Source organism: Pleurodeles waltl, chromosome 4_1 (assembly GCF_031143425.1).
Source record: "Pleurodeles waltl isolate 20211129_DDA chromosome 4_1, aPleWal1.hap1.20221129, whole genome shotgun sequence".
Classification (NCBI taxonomy): Eukaryota; Metazoa; Chordata; class Amphibia; order Caudata; family Salamandridae; genus Pleurodeles; species Pleurodeles waltl.
The window spans coordinates 827,231,961-827,247,282 of NC_090442.1; the positions used below are offsets into that span (position 1 = coordinate 827,231,961).

The 15,322-nt window shown below is 46.0% G+C and overlaps 1 protein-coding gene across 1 annotated transcript in view; it reads right to left on the minus strand.

Moving 5' to 3' along the window:
• Positions 1-15,322, minus strand: part of TRHDE (thyrotropin releasing hormone degrading enzyme) — a 2,205,852-nt gene that overhangs the window by 2,060,375 nt on the left and 130,155 nt on the right. The window lies entirely within an intron of this gene.

Sequence of the window (15,322 nt, forward strand, 5' to 3'; positions counted from 1 at the left end):
AGTTAGAAGATCCTTTGTCCCCCTGCAGCTGGTACCACTAATTCTGCACTATATGGCATGTGGAAGGTCCATGATATGTACTGAGGTTCCAAAACCCACTATCCAGTTCTTCTTTTTCAGAACGTTTCTTACTAGCTCAATTTTGGGCTGCAAAGTGCAAGTTGTGCAAGAAGTGCAATGACCATGGAATTGAACATATCACACTGGATGTAATGCTGGTTGAAGGTGCTCTACGGAAATATCAACCACAGGAATGCATGACTGTATCAAAACCACATTAATAAATGATATTAGAGAAGGAAACCACAAGAAGCTGATTAAAAGCTACAAAAAAGATACCTTCGGGCAGTTTGTCACTGGTGCACAGCAAGTCAAAAGCCCAATTTTCTGCAAAATCAGTTTAATTCTTCAGTGGAATTTATTGAATATGGCGACCATATTATGTGTCAAACATGTTTCCTACTCACCTCTTCTAGCATCATGAGAGCTCTAAACCATTCCACTGTCCTTGTCACTATGCGAGTTAAATCATTACCATGTTTAATCTTTAGACGCACCACTAAATCATTAAATCAAAAAATCCTATGGCCAGTCCTATTGGCGCGTGGGAGCCACTCTCTAAATGAAAACATCTTAGCATACCCCAACTCTCCAATCAAGAAGTGATCTCATTCTGTGTGTTCCCGAAGAAACAAAAAGTAGATCAACCACTTAAATAATCTCTTGCAATCAAATACACAGGCAAGAAAGAATACAGAGATCAGAAAGAATATGAGGAAAATAAGCTTTTTCAATTCCAAAAGACTAAAAACACAATGAAAATATCGAGACCAAGATGGCCGAGCTTCGTTTGCCAGCCTCACTGTGTGCCGAAGCTCGTTATTTTCTTTAAATATAAAAGGCTGAAAAACATGACCCTGCTCTCTCTCTAGGGAGCTATCCTGCTGATGCACAGTGCCGTTTGCAGTTACCACGTAATCTTCTTCCTGCCGTGCCATTCTCCCTATTTCCCGGTTTCCAGAAGTTCTAGGACAAGATTTCCAGAAGCAAGAAAAGAATATGGTGCAGCCAAATGTCTGCTATTGTGTTTCACCCCCCCTCTAATGTGACCACCTTAAAGCACACATCCCAGAAGCCCGAAGTCCCATCCCTTGGGGATGAGACATCCATAGTCGGTGATTGGGTGTATTTACCTATGCTGGCCTCTGGCAAATTCTGGGATCTTAATACTTCTTTGTGAAGTATGAGATCATCCAAAAAGGTCCAATTACATGGGCTTAACTAAATATTTGCTCACCTCTTCTCTTCACTACAACTTACATCCTGAAGGATGTCTTTTTTAGTGAATACCCTAAGCTCCTAAAACAGCCAGGGTTTAACCTATTACTTATAGAGATGATAGAAAAAAGGAGCTCCAGATAAGAGCGATGTTTATATTTCTTTTAGATAATAGTAATTATGACATTTCCCAAGGTGCTGACCCCTTTTGCTTTTTTTCATCTATTTTACTCATGGGTTTCACTGTCTCCAGGTTATATCCTACATCATCCAGATGTCCCTCCTCCTGTTTTGATTTCATGCCTTTACACCGTAGCAATTTCCTTCTTATTTCTGCAAATCTCATATTTCTGAGAGCGGTGCCCCATATCTCTGTCAGGGGAAGCCCTACACAGACGACCCAACAGAGTTGAAGCTACCGCTGAAGGTGCATCAGGCAATCCACCATATTTACGGTTCAAATCTCTTTACTGCATTTTAGAAAAGAGTGCAATACACAGAAGCAGCACAAAGTCTCACTGATAACACATGCATATCAAAATAACATATGAAAAACCAAACTTAATTCTCCCCTGCCCATTCCCTCCTAGTAGTACTCACAGTGACAAATCTCTGCACAATAAGGCACTTCATAACACTGCTGTAGTCATCCTAGTTGGCGTCATCAGGTTGCGCAGGGGTATCACTATCTGTCAAGCGGAATAAGCGGAGACATCTGAGACATGTTAATTCCCTAAATTCTGCTGAAAGTAAGGTGATGTATGGGATCCAGAGCTCCTTATAGGAATCACTCTGTGCAGAGAGAGTAAGAGTAAGTTTTTCTATTCCCCAGATGTGCAATAAATTACGTACCCATCCCAGGTGTGTTGGGGTGTGCCCAAGTGTGTTAAGATATTCTGAAGGGCTGCCCCTAAAGACAGACCTGTCTGTCGCCCTCCTCAGGATTTAGCAGAAATATGAGAGCATTTGGGAGCCCCAGGGTAGTATAGGCAGGGAATCGAGGCAGTTGTGTGCTCAAGTGTGTGTGTCAATGTCAGTTAGCATTGTGTCCCAATATTGTGTAAGTTTAGGGCAGCCCCAGAGAAGGTGGAGCAATGTCCCGGGGGACCCACAGCCTCTCCAGCAATCTGCATTTCGCATGGGGTTGCCCCTGTGCAGGCGCACAAACCTAAGATACCAATATGTGACTATGTTAGTGGCAGTTTCGATGCTGGTTGTTTTACATGCTGTGTGTTGTGCTATTTTTTACAAGTCTTCCCACTCCTTCTTTGTCAACAGCTGCCCCAGTTCCACCTCCCATCTCTCCTGCCCCAACGTCTTAGTCCGTCGGGTGGTTTGGGGTAGTAAGCCCTACAGTTCTGTAATAAGGCATTTATCTGCGGTTTTCCTTACCAACAACTTCTCAAAGATCATGAGAGGCCACTGTGCTCTTGGTCCCACCATTTGGTGTGTAAGCCAGTGTTGGGCTTGGATATAGTGCATTCCCTCCAATTCTGACAGCGCATAAGCGGTGTGCAGCTGATCAAAAGAGAGCAGGCCTTCTTCATCGAGCACATGACGTATTGATCAGTCTGTCGCTCACTGCCACGGCTGGAACACAGCCCGGTCTAAGCCTGAAGCAAAATTAGTGTTGCCTATGATTGCATCAATTGGGAAAGGAATAGGGATAGGCCCTTGTGCACCTCATCTTGGTCCCACACCTCTGATGTTGCTTTAATGACGGGGAAAGAATAAAGGTCACTCAGGCATTGTGTTGCCCTGTAACTGCCCACTCCATGAACAACCAGTGTTCCTCAGATTTCTCCCTGGTCCATTCCACCATAAACTGTATCTGTGCTTCTTGATAGTAATGTAGGAGGTTTGGAATACCCAGGCCTCCTCCTTTTGGAGGTCTCTAGCTTTGGTTGCACTGCATTTGAGATCTCCCCTCTGCTCAGACAAAGTGATTCATCTCCCCCTGTAAGGACTGGACCTGTGGGAGGTTTTATCAGGAGGGCCTGAAATAAGAACAGGATCTTCATAAGGGCAGTCATCTTTAAAACAGCCACTCAACAAAGTTAGACCAGCCGATATTGCTTCCATCTGGCTAGGTCTCTTAATTTCCCTCAAAAAGGCTTAGTAGTTTAGGGTTGCAGTTTCCTTTGCTGTTTGAGCCAGTTGAACCCTAAGTAAGGGATAGAAGTAGTTGCCCATTTAGTGGGATGTTCGGAATGGGGTATCTAGTTTGCAGTGGTATGCATCCTATCCCAGTAGGGACCCCAACTCTATTCAGGCTAAGGGAGTCACACAGCTAAGATAACCCATGCTCACTCCCTTGGTAGCTTGACTCAATCAGTTAGTCTTATCTCAGAGGCAATGTGAAAAGCATTTGTACACACACACACACACACACAGTAACAGTGAAAGCACCCCAAAAAATCACCACACAAGTGTAGAACAATAGGCAATATTTCTCTGAGTAACATAAGACAAAAACCACAATAATGCAACATACACAAGTAAGGATATGAATTTTCAGAGATTAAATCTTAGTAAAGCGCCTAGAAACACAAAGCTCCAAATAATGGTATCACAGCGTTGTTCCCAACAGTCTGACGTCACTTGCGAGGGAGTGCGGCACCAATCTTGGAGTCGCACGGACCCCAGGTAAAATACCTTAGAAATGAGGCAAAGTCATGCAGGGAGCCGGGGAAGTGAAGTTTCGCTGAAGCTGGAGTAGCATCAGCACTGTACTGCTATGCAGGAGGTGAGGTGTTGGTTCTTTATGGAGGCAGCGGAGGTGAGGTGGCTTTGGGGGCGAGGCATCAGTTCCTTACGATCCAGCAGGGTCAATGAGTTCAGTGGGTCAAGACACGATGAGGCAACTTCGAGGTGGCACAGTTGCACCACGGGGGCCACAGGTGCTGTGGTAAAGTTGGTGACACAGCACTCAGGACTCATGATGCTGAGGGACTTCAGAGGTGCTGCGGCAAACCTGTGGTGTCGGTCACGGTCATCATGCTTTAGCAGGGACCATGGCTTTGGGTGAGGCAGCGGCGTGGAGTCAGGCAGCAGCACGGAGTCAGGCAGCGGTGGCGGTTCTGAAATTGTCCAGAGTTGGTGTGCTTGGTTCTTCTGGTTTTTCTGCCGGACTTCACTCCCAAGGGCACAGGAACTAGAATGGGCACCTCTTGGCAAGTCAGGATCCTCAGCAAGAGAACCCAGGGGCTGGCAGATGAAGTCTTTGATGTCCCTGAGACTTCTTAACAGGAGGCAAGTGCAGTCCAAGCCCTTGGAGAAATTTCACAAGCAGGATACACAGCAAAGTCCAGTCCTTTCCAAAGCAGAAGCAGCAACTGCAGGCCAACTCAGCAAAGCACACACAGCAAAGGGGGAGTACTCATCTTCACAGCTCTTCTCCTTGGCAGAGTCTCCTAATGTGTTCTAAAAGTTTGGGGTTTTGGGTCCAGTACTTATACTTATTTCTGCTTTTGAAGTAGGCAAACTTGAAAGGAAAGTCTTTGTAGTGCCTTTCCTGCACTGGTCTCAGACACATTTTAGGGGTTTGGAGACTGGATTGTATAAGGACAGAACTATCCCTATTCAGTTGCAAGTGTCAGCTCCTCCCACCACTGTAGTCCAGGAAGACCCGTCAGGATATGCAGGGCACACCAAGGTTTCCTTTATGTGGCTGTCTAGAGTGAATTCACAACCAGTGTAACAGTCATCCTGACCCAGACATGTATTCCGCAGCCCGACAGAGGGACAGAATGGTTAAGTATGAAAATGCCCACTTTCTAAAAGTGGCATTTTCAAACATGTAATTTAAAACCACCTTCACTAAAATATGTATTTTTAAATTGTGAGTTCCGAGATCCCAAACTCCATATCTCTTATCCCAATAGGAATGTACACTTAAAATATATTTCAGGGCAATCCCCATTTTAACTTATGGGAGAGGTAGGCCTTGCAATAATGAAAAACATATTTGGCAGTATTTCACTATCCAGACATGTAAAACACACTAGTACAGGGCCTACGTTTTAAATACTCTGCACCCTGCCAATGGGCCTACCTTAAAGGTGCCTTAAATGCACTAAAAGGGAAGGTGTGGGCCTGGCAAGTGGCTGAACTTGCCAGGTCGACATGGCAGTTTAAACCTGCATACACAGACACTGCAATCGAGTTCCACCAATTGTGCGTGCCACTTGTAGTTGCCGCCAAACCCTTGGAGCTCCTGTGTACTTGTGGATGCATTCTAGTTCCTGCACCTGCTGGTGCAAAAGCTCTGTCATCAAACTGGAGTTTGTAGTCTGGTGTAGAGATGACAATCAGTTACCCCAACTGATGACTTCCTTTAGGGTCCTTTAGGGTCTCCCATAGGGTTGTGATGGAGGTGTCTGCAGTATCATTGATGGTTAGGAAGTCGGCTATCACTTCTCTTCAGCACCTTGAGCCTATGTACTAAGATGTATCACATTCTCCCGGTCTGGGAGGGACTTCATATAGGGGGGAGGGCCAGGGTGAAGGATACCGTGGCATTATTTGATAAATATCTTGGCTCCATCTCTGATGCTGCCACTAAGGTCTGAAACTCCCTTCTCCCCAGGAAGTGGTTTAGGCAGGAATATGTTTTATGGGCATGTGGGTAGAATGTGTAATCCTGGGTCTGTGGGTGCAGCTATCTCCATAGGTTTCTCAAACCCATCTCCTGTAGCCATTGTGCTCCCTCTCATGAAAGGGCCGCTGTATGACCGTAGAGGTACGCTGATTGGTCTAAGTTATTGTTGAACACCAGATTGAGGTCTTGCCCCAAGGCACCATCCTTTCCTAGGTGGACTTCACATCTGTGACAGCCCGGCAAAGAGACACAAATCTGACTCTGACTGATCTAGGTAAGTTTGGATGGAACAAGGTTTGGTTGGTTTGTTGAGCCCCTAATTATTTTAATTTTTGTATTTAATTTTTTCATTTTAATTTTTTATTAAATTTTTTTAATTTCTTGGTTTCATTTTGTAATTAATTTTGCCTTGATACATCTATCCTCATCCATCCACCCAACCATCTATCCATCCATCTATCAAAGGAGCACAGAGGTGCTACAACATTCGGTTTCCTATAGGTGTATAATAATTCCATTTCCTCCTGGACACCCAGGCTGCAATGCACTGCAGACAAATCAGCAGCATATATATATTTCTTTTTAATGAGTATTCCATTTCCCTTGGACCACCTTGCCGCCATAGGTTTTTTAAGGATTATTCCATTTACCCAGGCACTTCTTTCTGACTTCCACAGATGTCTCCTCTAAAGCAGGTTGGAGATAAAGCAAAGAGCTATATCTGCATGTTGTGCTGCCACCTATGAAATTAAATTTTATGGTGTGGTGGTTGTTTGACTTTACAATGTTTGATTAATTTGGTACTTTTACATAAGTAACCAACTGCTCTAAGATTACATTTGTCTTTACTATTTCAGCCTGCAACAATGCCACATTTCACTAACTACATGTTTTTTTTTGGCGTGATTACTTTTAGGTGCACAGGAGAAGAGATGCCACATCACCTGCAGTACTACCAAAGAGAAGGCCTGTACAGTTAAATCTACAAATGTCTTCTGCTTGTGCGGCTTAGTGCCACTGCCAACTGAGAGCTTCAAGATGGGCCCAAAAAAAGTTGCTTCCAAGAAAATAGTCAGTGAGAAGAAGCCCCTATCCACCTGTGGTGTGCCAACTGCCACCTTTTTTGGGAGAGAAGGTGCCTGCCACACCAGCCTCCGGGGAGGAACCTAGGAGCAGCACTACCACAGCTACAGCACCACCCCAACCTAAGCCCAAGACCATGTCTGTCAGTGAGGCAGCCACTGTAATCATGGTGAACGCCGACAAGCAGTGACAGACCATGTCTGTCAGTGAAGCAGCCACTGTAATCATGGTGAACGCCGACAAGCAGTGACGGTGAATTGACATGCCCCTTTCCCAAAGTAGTACCCTAACATATCAAAGTAATAGAAATAGAGCAAAGTGGACTGTAGCCTCAGCCAGCAATAGTAGATCTTCCTGATGTTGGACCGGTTCAGGCCGTGGAGCTTCCTGCTGAGCAAGAACTTCCGCTTTTAGAATCAATGACTCCTGGATCCCCAGCAAGAAAAAGGAAGGGTGCTACTCCACTATCTTTTTCAAGCACCACTTCTGATTACAATGATAGGGACATGAAGTGGACAATGGCAGAGTCCGGGAAATGCCAGGGGAGGCAAGGGAAAAGAAAAATTCCAGAAAATGTTGGAATCTTGGGGATGGTGGTGAGGAGGATAATGATGATGAGCAAGTCATTGTGGAAACTGGCACCAAGAAGTCCAACATTACTATCCAACCTGCTCCAAGGGATGTGGCAGAGGCAGCACTGCCAGCTCCCATATTTGTAAGGCCCCTGCAAAGACCTGCACCAACCCACACCTTGGTAGAAGTATGCACCTCAGAGAGGAAATTGACACACCTTTCTACCTTCAGTTCTTCTTCAGGCATTGGCCCAGTAAGAAAGTACAACTCCCCAGTTTGGGACATTTATTATTAGCAACCAGGAGGTGAACATTGTGATATGCTTAATTTGCCACACGTTCGTCAAGGTAAGCCTGGTTAACATTATGGCACTGGAGAACAGAGGACCCATATGAAAAAACATCACACAATCCAGTGGGAGGAGCACCTTAAAAAATTGCTGATCAAGGTTACTGTGACAAAGGTGAGAAGAGCCTGGAAACATCAGTGACAACTGGTTGAATCACAGTGGAAGGCAAGGAAGAAGAGGGTGATATCCTCTTGTAAAGCAGCCCCATCCCCAGTAGTGTGCCAGAATCACCTACCTCAGCGACCTCACAGTGGCACAGGAAGACTCAGATTCAGATAGAGACACCACAGCACATGGTGACTGCAACACGATGCATATTGAATCTACCACCACCTACATCTCAAAGGCTGCCTGCATCAGTGGCCCCAGAAAAGAAGAATATCCAGGCTACAATTGCGGGCATGTTTAGGCAGGGGGGACCCTATGACCACAGCCACCCAATGGCACATTTGTGCATTGGGAAGCTGGCAAATTGTTACTGCTGCATCTCCTCCCTTTTTCTTTTGTGGAAGGAGTGAGATTCTTAGAGTTTGTGGCTGCCCGAAATGGAAGGTTCTAAGTTGGACCTATTTTGCCAAAGTTACTGTTCCATTGCTGCATCACAATGTGCTACAGTTAGTTGGACAAGCTTTGTAGCAAAGTGTTGTCCACACTATCCTCCTGATGGGAGAGACATGGACCAGTTGTCGGGCTACTGATTACATGTGCAACACTGCACACTGGATCTCTTTTGCAGGAATAAAGCAAAAGCTATCTACAGATCATGTCCCTGAAGACATGTTTAAGAGCTTTCAGCGGCATGCAACAGTAGCCATGTTCGCCATGGAGAAATCACATACAGTTGCAAACATCTTGGAAGTATTTAAAAGGAAGGTGTCTGAATGGCTGAGATCCAAAGGTCTCCAAATCAGATTTATTCCCATGGACAATGGCAGTAACATAGTCAAGGCTATGGCAGATGGTGGCTATTTCAGGGTCCTGTGTTTGGAGCACATCAATCTGGCTGTGCGAGACGTTATAAAAAAAAGAAGACATAGTCAGCAGCATACTGACCACCTGCATAAAGATCTGCAAGGGTGGCTCCTCTGCCAGGGTGGAGGAGCGTTGCCCCCCCCACCAGCAGCAGGAGCTGCAAAACTTTTATAGAAAAATGTTGTTTCTATAAAAGTCGGCAGGGCCACAGGCATGATGTGGATGGAGGGGGAGTGCACAGTTCTCCCTCTCATTGAGCAAGTATGTTTGGCCAGCCGTCTCGGGCCGGCCAAACATACATGCGCACTGTGGCCTCACCAGCCCCGCAGTGTGTAGCTGGGCTGGAGAGAGCATACACATGCTCCCAGTCTGCCTGGAGCACCCTGGCTGGGCGCTCTCAACCAATCCTAACATTGCTTTGAGAAGTGTCAGGATTGGCTACAGGGCAGGCTGGGAGCCTGTGCCTACAGCCTGCAACTGCGGAGCAGAGGAGACGAAGCGGCACGGGAAAAAGGTAAGTTTTATTTGTATTATTATTTTTAGTTTTTTTGTGGCCCCCAACCCTCCCCACCATACCTACCCGCCCCTGTTCCCTCCCGCAAGCCACAACTGAAAATCTGCACTTATTTCAGCCATTCTTTTAAAGCCCCAAAGCAGTTGCGGAGTATTCAGCGTGGTAACAGAGTAACAGTTAAAGACCTGATACAGGAGGTACCAACACGTTGGAACTCAAACTATTATGTTGCAACATGTGAAGAAAAACCCAGAAGCGCATGCCTTAGTTGAGAGTTTAATCCTTCTCTTGGCTTGGAATCCAAAGCAGCAAAATAACATTATCTCATCCAAAGAGTAAGTATGTGCCACCCTACTTGATCAATGCTATAAAAAACACTTCACACTTTCATTCCTTATCTGAAGGGGATGTTGCAAAATACAAGCGGTGGATTGTTTAGCAAGCTGAAGAGCTGGAAGAAGAAAGCTTGGACTTAGAGTCCCACTTCGCAGTTCTGGGGTGCCACCTTCAACTTCCAGGGAGGGCAGTCTCGTCTCACAGCAGCCAAAACCAGTGTTGGACCTGGCCCTTTCACAGGGTCATTCCCCAGACTTTTTGCTTTTTGCCTCCTTATTTTTCTGACCTTTGTTGGCTGACGTTTTGACTCTGTGCACTTTTTCACTGCTAACCAGTGCTAAAGTGCATGTGCTCCCTCTTACAAATTTTGTATAATTGGATTATACCTGATTGGCATATTTAATTTACCTATAAGTCCCCTGTAATGTGGTATCCCTATACGCAGGGCCTGTAAATTAAATGCTACTAGTGGGCCTGAAGCGCTTCTTGCGCCACCCACTGAAGTAGACTGTCAAACCTATCTAAGGCCTGCTAGCGCAGAGCCTGTGTGCGCAGTTTTCTGCCACAGGGACCTGGCATCTAAATTTAATTGCCAGGCTCAGAACTCCCCTTTTACTAAATGTAAGTCACCCCTAAGGTACGCCCTAGCTAGCCCTTTGGGCAGGGTGCCATGTAGGTAGAAGGCAGGACATGTGCCATGTTGCGTGGCCTGTCCTGGTAGTGACAAACAGCCTAACATGGTGTCTCACTGCTGTGAGTGCTGCCCTCTCATAGGATTGCATTGGAAATGCCCTGCTTTATGTGTAAGGGGTATTGTCTGATTTATGAGGGGTAGCGTAGGCATGTTTGGTATGGTTGTGACAGTGGTAAGAAATGCTGCTTACTGGTGTAGGTGTATTTTTTATTACTATCACAGAAATGCCACTTCTAGAAAATGCACATTTATCTGTGCTTATAACTTTGGTTTTTTGCAGCTTGTCTCCAATCAACGTCTGGGCAGACTGACAGTTGGGGCTTTGTGCATACTTCTCAGACAGCCTGAACACAGGGAGGGTGGAGGTGACACAGAGGTGCATCTACATATTGTAAAGCCTTCCTGGGCTGAGAGAAGGCAGAGGCGGGGCACACCTGCATTTGTAAAGACTGTGCCCTGGCCTCACACAATAGGGTTGTTAACCCCCCACTGATGTTTGGCGCCTGTGCTGAAAGGAGAGAGGGGGCACTCCCAGAATCAGTTGTAACTGGCTGGAACCTCCTCTCCCTACCATTGAAAAACACTGTAAGAACTGACTATAAGTACAGGGGAATTTTTCCCACAATTTGAACACTCTTGGAACTTGAAACTGGACACAGAACGCTGATGAATGGACTCATCAGGAAACCACCTTGGACTGCTGCTGCTGTGCTGACCTGTGACCTGCCTGGTCACTAGAAGGACTGTCACCCTCTGCAAACCTTGTGCTAGCCTGTAGCTGGGCCCATCAGCCTGTGCTCCCCTTGTCTCCTGGTTGCTCCCAGGGGCAGGGTGCTGTGCCCCTGACCCCTGTAAGGCTCCCTGCAGGTCTGGACTAAGTGCTGGAAAAAGCGCTCACTTAGAACTTCAGGCCAGGAATCACCGCCGCAGCCCGGGCTTTCTACTTTGCCCCCCAGCACTCTGAAAAGCGATTTTCCTTCTGCCCGAATCACCGCCGCAGCCTGGGCTTATAAAAGTGCCCTCACGCCTGGAGGAGCACCTTTCTGCCGTATACTTCAACACCGCGACCCGGGTGCCGCGTCTGCAATTAGCGTGAGGTCCGCGCTGTTCGTAGCGCCCCCGGGGCACTTGTTGAAGCCTGAGAAAGGAGCTGGCCCGCTCCTACGGTGCCCCCGGGTGACGCGCGATTTACAGAGCGCCCCCGGTGCGCATGACGGCCCCAAACTCTTAGAGCTGCCTCCCTCGAGGACGAGGGACGGCAGCAGGGCGGCTCGCGCACCAGATCGGGTGCGGCCACGGAAGGGAGCAGACAAGGAGTCTCAACGGAGGCCCCTGCTCCCTCTACCTCCTTTGGGCAGCCGCACCATGGACAAGAGCAGCTGCTCCCCTTTCACGGGTCCTTGCGTAGCAGCAGCGCCACCTCCCATTCCCTGTCACCTGAGGAGCTCAGAGGTAGGCAGGAAGAGAGGGACCTGAAGCTGCAGCTAGCTAGGCTGGCTGTAAAAGAGAGACAGGCTGAGGTTGAAAAAACCTTAGCCCAGGAGAGGATGGCAGAGGCTGAAAGGGTCTTTACCAGAGAAAGGCTCGCTCTAGAGCGCAGTCTTACAAATCTGGACTCACCAGTAATGCAGGTGGAGTCCAGAGGTGGCAGCATTTTTAGTGTTAAGCACAATCCTTACCTACCCACAGATTTGGTACCTGGGTTCAAGGATGGAGATGACATACGTCAGTGGCTTAAGGGGTATGAAGAAGCTCTAGTTGCACGCAGGATTCCTGAGAAAAATTGGGGAACTGTCCTAGAGAGCTATATTCCTGAGGTGGAAAGGGATGTCCTACTGGCCCCAGAAGGGAGTGACAGGCAGGGGTATCCCCACATCAGAAAGGCCCTGATAGAAGAGTATGGTCTCACCCCTGAAGACTACAGGTTGAGGTTCAGAGGCAGCAGGAAGCGGTCTCACCAATCTTGGGAGGATTTTATGGGGACTTGTTGCAAAGCACTAACAGGATGGGTGGAGGGTAGCAGAGCAACCACTAATGAAGGGCTCTTTAGTCTCATTCTAAGAGAACACATGTTCCATTGCTGTTTTTCAGAGCTAGAACACCAGCAAAAACAGCATCAGAAGAATTGGATCCAAGCTTGGCATTGGCTTGGTTTCAAGTGGCAGGTCTTAGGTCCAGTGCAGAGGCAAAGAAAAAAGAGGTTGAGCAAGTGGCATCACCAATGGCACTTCAGAGGATGGCCCAAACGAGGTGTGTGTGAATCAAACCTCCTTTTGATATGGGAAGATGCACCTATGGTCAACACACAGCAGGCTGGAAATAAAGTATCTGGCTTGTCCTGTAGCCAGCTTGTCTGATGAACTTGTGTTCAGTGCAGCTGGAGCAGTTGTAACATTTTTTACCACCTGAATATACCATTCCCCAAGCAGCACAGGAGAAGAAAGAGGATGATTGATCTGGGTCAAGTGTGCTTGCTGACCAACTTATGAATGAACCATCTGAGTTTGAGGATGAACACTACTTCCCGGACTGAGTTTGGCAGTGCCACAATAGAACTTTAATGACTTTTTGTTGAACTTTTCTTTCTTTGCCAAATAAAAAAATTGCTAGTGGAGCATTATGTTTGTGTTGGATTTATCCTGCCCAACCATTATTTAGTCAAATATATGTCCGGATTGGAGTTGGACCCATGCGCAGTCAAGAAGCCCCCATATTCCTTTCAGGACATTGGAGACGCTGCCTGCCTCTCTCACATGCCATTGCCTAATTCTTTTCTTTATATCATCCAGCAGGGGTGTTCCAGAAGATCACTGATTAAAAGAATGCCAGTGCCAATTCTAAATTCCACTGTGTTGCTACCATCAAAGAAGAAATAATATTTTGATCAACTGTGCTTGGATTGGAATAGGTAACTACTTACTATTGCACCAATGAGGGGTGATATATTGAGTGGTGATTGACGATGTGGTGGCTGGCAGTGGGGGAGGGAGTTCTTCAAATTTGTAAACTTGCTTCTGATAATTTGAAATTTTGGGGGGCTCATTTTTTTCCTGAAAGTGATTGGGCTTTCATATTTACTGAAATTTACCTGCACGGTCCACTCTATTTTTCTGGTTCCTCAGACCAGACCAGTCACTTTAGTTACCAAACACAAATCTACACAAAATACTCCAGTTCTGTTGCTCTATTTGTTCTTCGTCAGCAGTGTACTATACAAGTCTACCTTGCTTGGTTTGGGACGGGTACAGAGTTACTCAGAATCAGGAGGAGGAGGATTGAGGAAGGACTCAAGGCAGGATTACCACAACAGCTAGTAGGATAAAGTAATTGACTTCAAAGAGAAACCATGAAGATTATGAAAATTGAGGTCTAGTACTCACTCAGCTTCGTGGACTTGAAAGAGATGCATTGATTTGGGAAATGCTGCTGAGTATGTGTTTGCTGCATTGCTGGCTCAAATGTGAAACTCCACTTATGATCTTGCTCTCCCTCTGAGTGTTCTTGGTACACTCCTGACCTGTCATGAAGCTTACCTTGCTTCCTTTTGTGCCCCCCCCCCCCCCTTTACTCTATAATTGAGTCACTGTTTATTTTCAATACACGGGCCTTCTCCCAATCCTCTCCTGCACAAACAACACTTGATGAAAACTCAACACTGCAGCTTACCTACCGGACAGACTCAGCCAGACACCCAAGAGTGATGGACATGCCAAGAAAAATGGAGATGCAGCACCCAATTTTACAATACAGCATCATTTTCCATTTAACAAATCATAGTTTTTAGTGGGTGGGTTAACTTCAATCCTCCATAATTTGTATAATTTGTATTTTTCAAACCTAGAAGACACGACATTCAGTAATATACTATCTTGGGTCTCTCTGGGGCAGAAGGACTGTTTGCAATGCATTTCACTGAATTGTGTCATTCTCATTCCTTCATTGTTTCCTTCCACAACGGATTGATGATGGTGTGCTGCTCAGCGCTCGATGAATATTGTTGTGGTTTTTTTTGTCCAGTGTTTGTCTTTGTCACACATTCCCAAAATCCCCTTTCCCATACATTTGTCAAGCCCCTAACTCTCTTCCCCCAGGCTGTATAATTTATTGAGGTGTGACTTAATTATACTCCATAAATGGATCACACACTTGCTGGGGCAGATGTGGTGAAAGTGACACCAACTCAGTGAATGACCTTCTAATACCTGAGCAATATTCCACACCAGCCCCATCAACATTATTAAGGCCTTGTGTTGTGTGTTTCGTAAACGCTTAACCTTGCCCAACCACTTCCAACTCTGAGCCCACTTCTACTGACTCGAGGATTTCATGTTGTTTTAAATACTAGCTTGCCATTGCTCAGAATAAGTTGTTATTGCTAGCTTTTATTATCATATCAGGTCTTCCTTGTTGTGCATCAAATGCTGTCATTGTGGTAGTCTGGTCTCAGTTTTCCCAAAGTTATGATAAAACATATGACCCACTAACTCTGTTTTCTTTCAATCTAGTTGACAGTGATGGATAACCCTTTAATCAATCCTGCAGTTGGAGTTACATTGGTGGGAGTGGCACCTTATATCTTCCCTGTTAGCATGTTAGACTACAGCTACTACTACTACCACCCTTTTAAGATGCCACCTTGGGAAAACAACTGCAGTAAGAAGACCGGTATTAGGCCTCGCTTCATCTATTAAAGTAAAAGAAGAACAATGGATTGAAGTGAATTTTTTTAGTTAGTGATTACCTTCTAATGAAGAAGATTTTGTTTACGTGCATCTAGGTTTTTGCAGGCAAAATAGGCAATGGCCTTCATGCCCCAGTGGTCAATATAGTTACAGAGGACAGCAGAGCCAGGGTATAAGTAAATGACATACACTTTATTTTAGTAAATTTAAAAATCAGGCTACACTAAAAGACAGCACAAAC